This window comes from Canis aureus, chromosome 5, assembly GCF_053574225.1.
Source record: "Canis aureus isolate CA01 chromosome 5, VMU_Caureus_v.1.0, whole genome shotgun sequence".
Taxonomy (NCBI): Eukaryota; Metazoa; Chordata; class Mammalia; order Carnivora; family Canidae; genus Canis; species Canis aureus.
Genome location: NC_135615.1, coordinates 72,888,536 through 72,900,616, shown reverse-complemented (window position 1 = coordinate 72,900,616; position 12,081 = coordinate 72,888,536). Strand labels below are relative to the sequence as shown.

The 12,081-nt window shown below is 42.3% G+C and overlaps 1 protein-coding gene across 3 annotated transcripts in view; it reads left to right on the top strand.

Annotated features, from left to right (window-relative positions):
* The first annotated feature begins 7,843 nt into the window (after positions 1–7,843).
* Positions 7,844–12,081, top strand: part of PHACTR4 (phosphatase and actin regulator 4) — a 102,865-nt gene continuing 98,627 nt past the window's right edge. For 2 of the 3 annotated variants that reach the window (XM_077898870.1, XM_077898869.1), the window contains exon 1: positions 7,923–8,068. The gene's annotated coding sequence lies outside the window, so the exon portion shown is untranslated. Of the gene's footprint in view, positions 8,069–12,081 lie in introns of all 3 variants that reach the window. The other variant, XM_077898871.1, reaches the window with a different exon arrangement.

Below are 12,081 nucleotides of genomic sequence, written 5' to 3'. Positions count from 1 at the left end.
CTCTGTGTCTCTTATGAATAAATAAATAAAATCTTAAAAAAAAAAAAAAAGAGAGAGAGAATGAAAAGACAAACCATAGACTGGACGAACACTGGCAAATCACATATATGATAAAGGTCTTGTGCCTAGAATATATAAAGAACTCTCACAATTCAATAATAAGAAAACAAACAACCCAAATACAAGAATTGGCACAAGGCTATTATGGATACTTCACTAAAGAATATATAAGATGGTGGTACCTGGGTGGCTCAATCAGTTAAGCATCCAACTCAGTGTCAGTTCAGGTCATGATTTCAGGGTCATGGGATCGAGCCCTGCATCAGGTTCTGTGTTCAGCACAGAGTCTGCTTGTCCTGTTCCTTTTAGTCTGACTCCTAATCCCACCCCCAGCCCCCAAAAAAGAATGTATACAGATGGACAATGAGCACATAAAAAGAGACGGAATGTCATTAGTCAATCATTAGAGAAATGCAGATTTTATTCAGACACCACTACAAACTTTTGGAATGGCTAAAAGCTATTCTTTAAAACCTGATAATACCAAATGCTGATAAGCACACAGAGCAACTGGAACTCATTATTATTGGTGGAAATGCAAAAGAGTGCAGCCATTTTGGAAAAGAGTTTGGGTTTGTCAGGTTTTTTTTGTTGTTGTTGTTTTGTGTTTTGGTTTTTAGTAATGTTGGATTGACACAACTCAGCAAGCCCAATCTTAGCTAATTACCCAATAGAAATAAAAGTGTTTATATAAAAATCTGTACATGAATGTTTGCAGTAGCTTTATTTATGGTTGACAAAAACAGGAAAACAATCTCAATGTCCTAAAACTGGTAAATACAGAAACAAACTATGGTATGTCAATACAATGGGATACTATTAAGCAATAGAAGGGAACAAATTACTCATACATGCAACAACATGAATGAACCTCATATGCATCATCTTATTGAAAACAACCAGTCTCAGGCAGCCTGGGTGGCTCAGCGGTTTGGTGGCCCCAGCGTGATACTGGAGACCTGGGGTCCAGTCCCATGTCGGGCTCCCTGCATGGAGCCTGCTTTTCCCACTGCCTGTGTCTCTGCCTCTCTCTCTCTCTGTCTCTCATGAATGAATAAATAAAACCTTAAAAAAAAAAGTCTCAAAAAGCTACATATTTTTTATTCCACTTACATAATTTTATGAAAAAGGCTAAATTATAAGAATAGAAAACAGATCAGTGAATGCCATAAGTTGGGTAGAGGGAAGGCGTTGACTACAAAAGATAGCATGAGTGAATATTTTAGTGTGATAGAACTGTTCTTACCAAGATTATAATGGTGTTCACATAGGCATATGTATTTGACTCAGAGAACTGAACACCAAAAAGAATGAAATTTACAATATAGAAGAACAAAAAACCGGTTTAAAAAACAAAAGAAAACCCAGTGGTGCCTGGATGTCTGGCTCCATTGGTGGAGCATGAGACTCTTGATCTCAGGCCCCCCGCGGGGGGTAGAGATTACTAAAAAAAAAACTTCTTCCCCACCAAAGCCATTGGTTTGATTTCAGGATGTATAACAGCCATTGTTGAAAAAAATTATTGTTTTTCTTTACCCCCCAAAAAAGGGTAGAATATTTTGCCCACTGCTCAGCTCCATGCTTTTTTTTTTTTTTTTTTTTAAGATTTTATTTATTGGGATCCCTGGGTGATGCAGCGGTTTGGCGCCTGCCTTTGGCCCGGGGCGCGATCCTGGAGACCTGGGATCGAACCCCACGTCGGGCTCCCTGCATGGAGCCTGCTTCTCCCTCTGCCTGTGTCTCTGCCTCTCTTTTTTTTTTAAGATTTTATTTATTTATTCATGATAGTCACACAGAGAGAGAGGCAGAGGCGTAGGCAGAGGGAGAAGGCGGCTCCCTGCTGGGAGCCCAATATGGGACTTGATCCCAAGACCCTAGGATCACAACCTAAGCCAAAGGCAGGCACTCAACCACTGAGCCACCCATGTGCCCCACCATGCTTTTTTTTTTTTTTTTAATAGAGAACTATTTCAAGCATGTAGAAAAATAGAGAGGTTTATATAACAAATACCCAAGTTTTCTCACCAACTTTGTCAAATATTTTTTGGTTTTTTTTTGTTTGTTTGTTTTTTAAATGTTCTTTTTTTTTTTAAGATTTTATTTATTTATTCATGAGAGAAACAGAGAGAAAGAGAGAGAGAGGCAGAGACACAGGCAGAAGCAGGCTCCATACGCAGGAAGCCTGACATGGGACTCCATGCCAGGTCTCCAGGATCACGCCCTGGGCTGAAGGCAGCGCTAAACCACTGAGCCACCCAGGCTGCCCTCAAATATTTTTTAATGCAAATTTATTATTATTTTTTAGATTTTATTATTTGATCGAGAAAGAGGGATAGAAAGCACAAGCAGGGGGAGTAGAAGGCAGAGGCAGAGGGAGAAGCAGGCTCCCTGCTGAGCAGAGAGCTCCATGACAAGGACAACATGGGACTCTATTCCAGGACCCTAGGATCATGACCTGAGCCAAAGGCAGATGCTTGACCAACTGAGCCATCCAGGTGCCCCTTTCAAATCTTGTTTTGTTTTGTTTTTTTCTTATAAGTTTTTATAAGAAATAAAATATCAGAGATGCTTTAAGCCCAGATATATCCCTCCTTTCACCCATTTCTTTCCTTTCTCCCCAAGAAGTAATCAGTTGCCTGAGTATTTTATTGCCATACATGATTTTATATTCTTACTATGTATAGATAAATACTTAAACAGTATATAGTATTTGGCATGTTTTTAAATTTTACATGCATGATATTATACTGTATATAACCTACAACTTGGTTCTTTTCCCTCAACATTCTCTTTTATCTATGTTGATCCCTGTAGCTTTAATTGACTCACTGTAACTGCTTTGTGCTATTCTATATTACAAATATATCACAGTTTATTTGCCCATTCTCCAGTAGATGCATATTTAGCTTATCTCCAATTTTTTGTTCTTTGAGATTTCAAATAGTACTACAGTGAACATCTTGCACCAGCAGCCTATGTCCTTGTTCATTGTTGAAAACTTGGGAACTTAATAAAAATAGAAAGACAAAAACTAATGTTACTTAGAACAGTTATTGTTTACTGAGTACTTAATGTATATCAGGTACAGTGCTGGCCACTTTATATATGTTACTTTATTATCACATCAACCTATATAATAGGTACTATTATGTTTCCCATTCTACAACGAGGGAACTGAATCTGAACCAGTTTAAATAACCTATCTGTGTTTAACACACATAGGAAGTAGCAGAACAGTTTTTATTGCCAAAGCCCAAGCTCTTAACATTATGCACCAATAGTGCCCATGAGCCCCAAATCCAGAAATATTAATGGTTGGCAATAGTGTTTATGTTTTCTTTTTTTTAATTCTTCTTCTTTTTCTCCTCCTCCTCTTCCTCCTCCTCCTCCTCCTCCTCCTCCTCCTCCTCCTCCTCCTCCTCCTCCTCCTCCTCCTCCTTCTTCTTCTTCTTCTTCTTCTTCTTCTTCTTCTTCTTCTTCTTCTTTTAAGTAGGCTCTTCATCCAGCATGGAACCCAACGTGGGGCCAGAACTTATCGTCCAGAAATCAAGACCAGACACTTAACTGACTGAGCTACCCAGGTACCCCTAGTGTCTACAGCTAATTGGTTTCTCAGAAGACAAGAAACTTGGCCCAGGCCACTTCCCATTTAAAAAATTATGTCAGGAGTATAATATATATGCAGAAAATTATGTATATCCCAATCAATGAATTTACAAATATATTTTTTAATTTATTTATTTATGATAGTCACAGAGAGAGAGAGAGAGGCAGAGACACAGGCAGAGGGAGAAGCAGGCTCCATGCACCGGGAGCCCGACATGGGATTCGATCCCGGGTCTCCAGGATCGCGCCCTGGGCCAAAGGCAGGCGCTAAACCACTGCGCCACCCAGGGATCCCCTGAATTTACAAATTGAAGATACCCATGGACCAAGCACTCAGATCCAGATCAAAATACCAGCATCCAGAAACCTCCTCTCACCTTCCTCCAGACACTGCTCTTCTACCCTGAAGGGTAGCTGTTATCCTGGCTTTCAACAGAATATTTTTGCCCATATTTTATTTTATATATGTGAAATCATACAGTATATACCCCTTTGGTCTGGTTTCTTTCATTTAATATTATTTATGAGAATCATCCATATGGGTGAGTGAAGTGTATTATAGGGTACAAAAGACATGTGGGGGAACATAACATTTTGCAAAGAATTATGAGTGCCACTGAGTCTTTCTGCCAGCCATCACCTTGAAAACAGGTTGATGAATTGGATCTAATATAGAACATGGACAAATCTGAGCATTGCAAGGGATGGTCTGGCACCTCAGTTGTCTTACAACATGTCCTCTCAGACTTAGCTCAGATTCTAGCTGAAGCCACAGGAAATAGTTTAGTAAAGGCTTTAATTCTCCTTGCATCTTTCTGTATTCTGTCCTGGAGCTTTTCCTAAACCAAGATACAGGACCCTGGTGGGACCCTATTCAGAATACAGGAAGAGTTGATGCCCCCTTGGGTAATCCCAATTAATGGGGGATGGGAGCCAATGGATAAATGCTTCTCAGATCAGTCCTTGGGTGGACCGTGCTGAGAGGCATTCCAGACAATCTTTAGATGGTTTTGGTAGGATCTAGCTCCAAGTGCTCACAGCAGTGCCCATTTGGTAATGCACCCTTGTGTTGGCTCCTTCTTTCTTGTTTTACTCTAGGTTCTCACATTAAATTCCTGGGACCACCTTCCAAATAAATTACCTGCAACTAGTACTTGTCTCTGGTTCTGCTTTCTGGGGAGAATCCTAATTTAAGGCATACGTAAGAGACCTGGATGCTCAAAACAAAGTTTTGAGTTTTATTACTGCTATCACTACTACTGTTACCACCATCATTTTAGTTACCTGGGATTTCATAATTGCCATCTCTATCCATCCCCTTCCCCATGCATAATATTGAAACTCCTCAGTTAGAGCTTCTACAGCAATAGTAGCCAAGGAAAGATTTCTTTCTTTCTTTCTTTCTTTCTTTCTTTCTTTCTTTCTTTCTTTCTTTCTTTCTTTCTTTTTCTTTCTCTAAGAGAGAGAGAGAGCGGGAGCACAAGAGAGAACAGAGAGCACAGGGGGAGGAGGAGTGGGGAGACAGGGGCAGAGGGAGAGGGAGAAGTAGATTTTCTGCTGAGCAGGGAATCTGAAGCAGGGCTGGATGAGGGGTTTATTTTATTTTATTTTTTTTAATTTTTTTTTTATTTATTTATGATAGTCACACAGAGAGAGAGAGAGGCAGAGACATAGGCAGAGGGAGAAGCAGGCTCCATGCACCGGGAGACTGACGTGGGACTCGATCCTGGGTCTCCAGGATCGCGCCCTGGGCCAAAGGCAGGCGCTAAACCGCTGCGCCACCCAGGGATCCCATGGATGAGGGGTTTAATTCCAGGACCCTGAGATCCTGACCCAACCAAAGGCAGACACTTAACTGAGCACCCTTCTTTCTTTCTTTCTTTCTTTCTTTCTTTCTTTCTTTCTTTCTTTCTTTCAGGTTTTTTTTTTTTTTAAGATTTTATTTATTCATGAGAGAGAGAGAGAGAAAGAGAGAGGCAGAGACATAGGGGTAGAGGCAGGCTCCTTGCAGGGAGCCTGATGCAGGACTAGATCCCCTTCCCCTGACTGGGATCACACCCTGGGGGAGGTGGGGAACACTCAACCACTGAGCCACCCAGGTATCCCTAAAAGAAATTTTTGATTATACAATTTTTCAGATTTAGTGAAGTATAATTAACAATAAATTTCACATATTTAAAGTGTGCAATTTGATGAGTTTTGATATATTTAAAACACGCATCATGCAATCTTGAAACTATAACCATGATCAAGATAATATAAAAACTTCCTTATCCCTTTTATAATCTCTGCCTGCCATACATCTGCCTTCTTGGGTCCCCAGGCAACCACTGATCAGCTTTCTGTCACTACAGTTTGCTTTTCCTAGGATTTTTTTTTTTTAATTTTTATTTATTTATGATAGTCACACAGAGAGAGAGAGAGAGAGGCAGAGACATAGGCAGAGGGAGAAGCAGGCTCCATGCACCAGGAGCCCGATGTGGGATTCGATCCCAGGTCTCCAGGATCACGCCCTGGGCCAAAGGCAGGCGCTAAACCGCTGCACCACCCAGGGATCCCTTCCTAGGATTTTATACAAATGGAGTCATACAGAATATACTCCTCTATGTCTTGCTTCTTTCACTCAGCATAATTAAGATTCATTATGTTGTGCATATCAGTACTTCATTCCTTTTTTTTTTTAAGATTTATTTATTTATTCATAGAGACACACACACAGAGAGAGAGAGAGAGGCAGAGACAGAGGCAGAGGGAGAAGCAGGCACCATGCAGAGAGCCTGACCTGGGATTCGATCCAGGGTCTCCAGGATCACACCCTAGGCTGCAGGTGGCACTAAACCGCTGGGCCACTGGGGCTGCCCATTCCTTTTTTATTATTGAAGAATATTCCATTGTATAAATATCCATTCACCTTTTGAAGGACATTGAGTTGTTTCCAGCATTTAGCTATCACAAATAAGGCTGTTATAAACATTCATGTTCAAATCTTTATGTAGATTTATGCTTTTAGTTTTTCTTGGGTAAATACCTGCAGTGTAATGGTTGGACCATATGGTAGGTGTATATTTAAGTTTTAAAGGAACTGCAATACTGTTTTCCAAAGTGGTTGTATCATTTTACAATGCCACCAACAATGAATGAGAATTCTTGTTGTTCTACATTCTTGTTAACACTTGATCACTTGATATTATAAGTCATGGTGTGTAGATTATCTCCTTGTGGTTTCAATTTGCATTTCCCTAACATCTTTCATGTGTTTATTTGCCATAGGTTTATCTTCTTTGGTAAAGTGTCTTTTCAAATCACTTTTTAAACTGGGTTCTTTATCTTAATGGATTGAAATAATTCTACATATTAGTCCTTTGTTGCATGTAGGTTTTGCTGTGATCTCATCCCAGGGTGTGGCTTGCCTTTTCATTTTCGTAGCAGTGTCTTAAAGAGCAAAATTTAAAATTTTGATGACTTACAATTTATCATTTTTTTCTTTTATGGATTATGTGTTTGTAGGTCACATAGATTTTTTTTTTTTCCTATTTTCCTCTACAAGTTTTGTAGCTTTAGGTTACACAGTCAGGTCTAATTTGGGCTGTGACACAATGGGGTTGGCATTTAGCGAGGTTTTCTGGCAGCAGCAAGGAAGGTGTTTGGAGGAAGATAGCCCAGAGGCCTGAAACTAGTAAGACTTGGAGAGGACTGCCAGTGGCTTCCTCTAGGTAATGGTAGTGCAGAATATGGAATGGAACTGAGATACATGGGATGTAGAATGACTGGACTTAGGCTGACGGAGGGGTCAAGAATGATTACTGGGTTAATTCCTTATGCACAAAACTAAGGATAACTTACTTCTAAGTTTTTGTACTTCGAAGTGACCCTCCATAGTTTTTTTTTTCCTTTTGCAGAAATTATAAATGAAATTTGACCAGAGACTGGACCCAGTTTTCTACAACAGCAGACTTGCAACAGCTCCTTCCTTACGCACTGCCTGCAGCCGAGTACTCAATTCTATCCTCCCAAGTCCAAAGACCTTTGCCTCCTCGGGCACCAGAAAAGGTGCCCAAGTTCTTCTAACCGCAGGGCGCTGGCAGCGGGTGGCGCATGCCCAGAGAGGCCGGGTAGGGCCACAGCCCCGCCCCCCCCCGCCCGCCCGCCCGCCCACCGCGAACAGAGATTGCAGAGTCTCGCCATCTTGTCCAGCCCGCGACACAGCTGGCCCTTGCCGAAGACTACAAGTCCCGTGAGCCCCCGCGGCTGCACTTCCTACCCCTCACTGTCCGGCCCGCTCCCGCTCCCCCTCCCGGGGGCGAAGGCGAAGGCTCTGGCTGCAGGCTGGCGGCCGGCGGGCCAGGTAGGATTTCCGGGGGAAACTACTGTGGAAGCTGAGGAGGCGGCGGCGGCCACCCGGGTGAGTTGGATGAGCGAGGGAAAGTGAGCGGGAAGTGCGCGGGGTCTGGCTGCGGGAGCCTCTTAGACTCGGGCCGCGTTCTTGGCTCCGCGAGGAGGTCGCGGTCCGGGCGAGGGTAACGGCCGGAGCCGCGGTCGGGTCGGGCCAGGGCGGGGCGGGTTGGGCCGGGGCCGCCGCCGCCTGCTCCTCCTCCGCCCTCCCACAACGGTGCCGCCGTGGTTTCTCCGCCTGCCGCGCGGGCTGGCCCTCTCCGCCCCCCGCAACTTGGCGGGGCCCTTTTGTCTGGGCTGCCCCTTTGTGCCCGTGCGTGGAGTCCCCTCCTCCGGGGAGCCCGCCGGGACGCCCCTGTTGGGGACCGGTCCCTGGGGATCCGGTTACGGCAACCGGATCAGGTCAAAGTCCATTTTTCAAACCCGTCCTCTATCGGACCTCTGCATCCCGGCTGCGTAGAGCGGAGGCTCGGAGCCAGGCAGCGGCAGACGGAATTTCTGTTGAAAATCCTCGAGGTTATTGTCTAACTCTGAAACGTCAGCCCCGCGCGGCTTCAGGGCACGAATCTCCAGGCGTCTTTCTCCGTAGGGGGATGGGCCTGTGAAAAAGAAGTGAGCCCCCTCCCCAGGAAACTGGGAAGGGACCGAATTTGCTGCGGTGTCTGCATAGGTTGCAGCGGTGATCCGGGAACCAAAGAACCAGCGCGGCTGAGCAAAATGATAGTTCACACACCTCTTGAATCTTGGAGGAAAGTGATTTATAGGGCACGGAGCAGTCTTTTCATTCATTGCACGCAGAAGAAAGCTACAGGACTTTGTTCAGCCACCCATTCCCTCGCCCCTCGTACCCGCCAGTCCTTTTATTTCTTTTGCTCGAAACAAAAAGTTGGAAGAAAATGCCTATTAATAGAAGGATCTGCGTTATGGGGAAACCAGAAACCTAGTGGCTTCTAGAAAGCAACAAAGAGACCAGTTCACCAAATTACTAGGAGCGAAGCCAGTTTGAGGAGGAAAGGTAGTAGTAGATCCTTACCGAAACCGGTGAATTGTGTGGATTTAATCAACTTTTGTTAGATAGTGGTAACTTTATGTTGAGTTGGAAGAATGCATTGCTAGATTCAGCATAAGGCAAAACTTTCTAGACGCCACTGTGGACACTCTTTTTGAAAAATAATTATGTATCTCAAGTCTCCGAAATGGGGACAACCAGGAGTTCTTTACATGAATCAGGGAAAGTTATTAGAGTTATATAGGTTAAATTCCCTCCCTAGTCAAGTTGGCAAATGAAATAAAAGTCTGTTGTACTCTATTATTTAGATATGTCATGATGGAAGTGATTTACTCTGGGAATCCCAGATTGTGTTGGTAATATTGTACAGGGATGGAGGTCTTTAATGAAGTTGTTCTTCAGTTTAATGCAGCAGTGAGTAGGGACTGGTTGTTTTCTTGGTTGTGTTTTGAAGGAGCATCTGTAGAATTGCTCTAGAAATTTTAAAAATAATCTAAGAACAGTAGTTGCTAATGACTGGCTGTTACTTGTTCAAACATGCTGTTGCTGTTAATGTTTTTTTTAAAGATTTTATTTATTTATTTATTCATCAGAGACAGAGACACAGGCAGGGGGAGAAGCAGGCTCCATGCAGGGAGCCCAATGTGGGACTGGATCCTGGGTCTCCAGGATCACACCCTGGGCTGAAGGCTGCGCTAAACTGCTGAGCCACCCGGGCTGCCCTGTTAGTGTTAGTTAGTTAGTTAGTTAGTTAGTTAGTTAGTTAGTTAGAAAACTCATCATTTATATTACGTTATTTTTTGAAAGATTTTATTTATTTGAGAGAGAAAGAGAGCACAAACTGAGTGGAGGGGCAAAGGGAGAGGGGAGAGGCAGACTCCCTGCTGAGCAAGGACCCTGGGATTATGACCTCAGCCAAAGGCAGATACTTAACCGAGCCACCCAGGCACCCATATTATATATTTTCTCGCTACAGTTTCATGAGGTGGTAGTATTCATTTTACAGCTGATAAATGTTAAATTCACAGCCTCTAGAATGTTAAGTGACTTGCCCAAGGTCACACAGTTAACCTAGATAGGAAATAGTAGAGTAAACCATATTCCAGTCCAGTGCTCTTTTCATTACCTCACACCTGTTGCAGTTTTCATCATACCACCACCAACAGCTTATGATTTATTGAAATTTAAATAATGAAGAAAAATAATGGAAATATTTTATAATCAGAACAAAGTGACTTATAAGGAACTGGAGTTTCTAGAAGATAAAACAATGTCATACTAAACCATAAATCATATTCAACGTTGGTCTCATCACCTTGTTTGATGTTATGCGGTGATTATTTTGTGCTTCAAACCAATGGCAATTATATGGAACCCTTGGGGGTGGAAGAGTGGTGAGTTACTAGGCATGGTTTTGTCTAATCATTACTAAAAAGTTTTTTTTTTAAATATTTTATTTATTTATTCATGAGAGACAGAGAAAGAGGCAGAGACATTGGCAGAGAGAGAAGCAGGCTCCCTATGGGGAGCCTGATGTGGGACTCCAGCCCAGGACCCCGGGATCATGACCTGAGACAAGGAAGATGCTCAACCACTGAGCCACTCAGGTGTCCCTCATTACTAAAAAGTTTTAGCTAATCTTTGCTTAAAGGTTTTGAAGCATATGTTGGAAAACATCTATACAGCAGTTTTGGCTGCTGGAACTAACATTGAAGAAAGAAATGAAATTCAGATACTTTTCCAGGCAATGTCAAGTCTCAAGAAAATGCCTTCTTTAGTGTTTGCTTTTTGTAAAGACTTTTATTAATCAGTTTCAAACCTGCAGCTAAATCTTGGCTTATGTCAGTACATGCCACGAATGTGACATCAGAAATAGAAACTTACTTCACCTCCTTTATTTAAATTCTTCTTAGGTAAAATGCATAACATGCCAATGGAATTGAGTCCGTACAATTGGTCTAGCCTTTCCTAACTAGTAGAAACCTGTTTTAAATTTCTTATTACGCCATCATGATGGAAAGAAATTTTTTTCCCTTGTGTGTTTTACTATTGGACCACTTTATTTTCAAATTAATCCATTCATTCAGTTGATATATATTTACTGAAAGCCTGTTGTGTTCTAGACACTGGAATCAGATTCCTGGAAATGCAGGAATCCGATCCTAAGGACCATGCAATGAAAACAGAATTCTTTTCCTTGAGGCTTATAGGCTGATTGGGGGGGTGGGGGGGTGGTTGGAAGAGTCAGGCAGTAGATAAGTACTAAATAAAAATTCTCCCTCATTCATGTGCCACCTTTAGCAGTGACCTCTTTGAAGTTTAGTTTTCTAATCTTTGACATGGGTATAATCATCCTGCTCTATCTGTGGAATTATTGTAGAATAATTTCCAGGAGTAAATTATGGAATTTTAAGGAATAATTGTGGAATTATTTCCAGGAGTAGGGTATTTGGTCACATTATAACGTTTAGAAAAGGAAAAGGAGCTTTGGAAGAAGGTTGTTTATAAAGAAAGAGACAGAATGAGTAGATACTCTGGCCTAAGAGAGTGTAATGTTTCCTTTTAGGACATTCCGTGACCATTAGTCACCTCTTCATATGGGCCACCATGACCCTTTGTGCACTCATCAAATAAACCCATTATATTTGTTCTGTATCATCACAGTTAAAGGTCTTAAATGCCAAGGACTGCGTCCTAGGCTGTATCCTTACTGCTTAGCACATAGGTCCAGGTATTTTGTTGGAATTTTATAAATGTTTGTTGAATGAGTGAACAAATAACAAAAGTGGGCAGAGGCAGTTGTGGAGAATACCAGGACACAAATGCAGTGCCAAAAATGGTTTATTCAGCAGGTTTTTGTTTTGCCCATCATGTGCTAGGATCTGGGTTATGTTCTGGAGGTACAGACATGTTACAGTATTGAGCCTCTGCCTTGAAAAGCTTACATTACAGTACCTGAGAGTGGTTAAGTGTTCAGTAGATCTGTGTTACAGTATAGGAAAGGGACTGAGTGA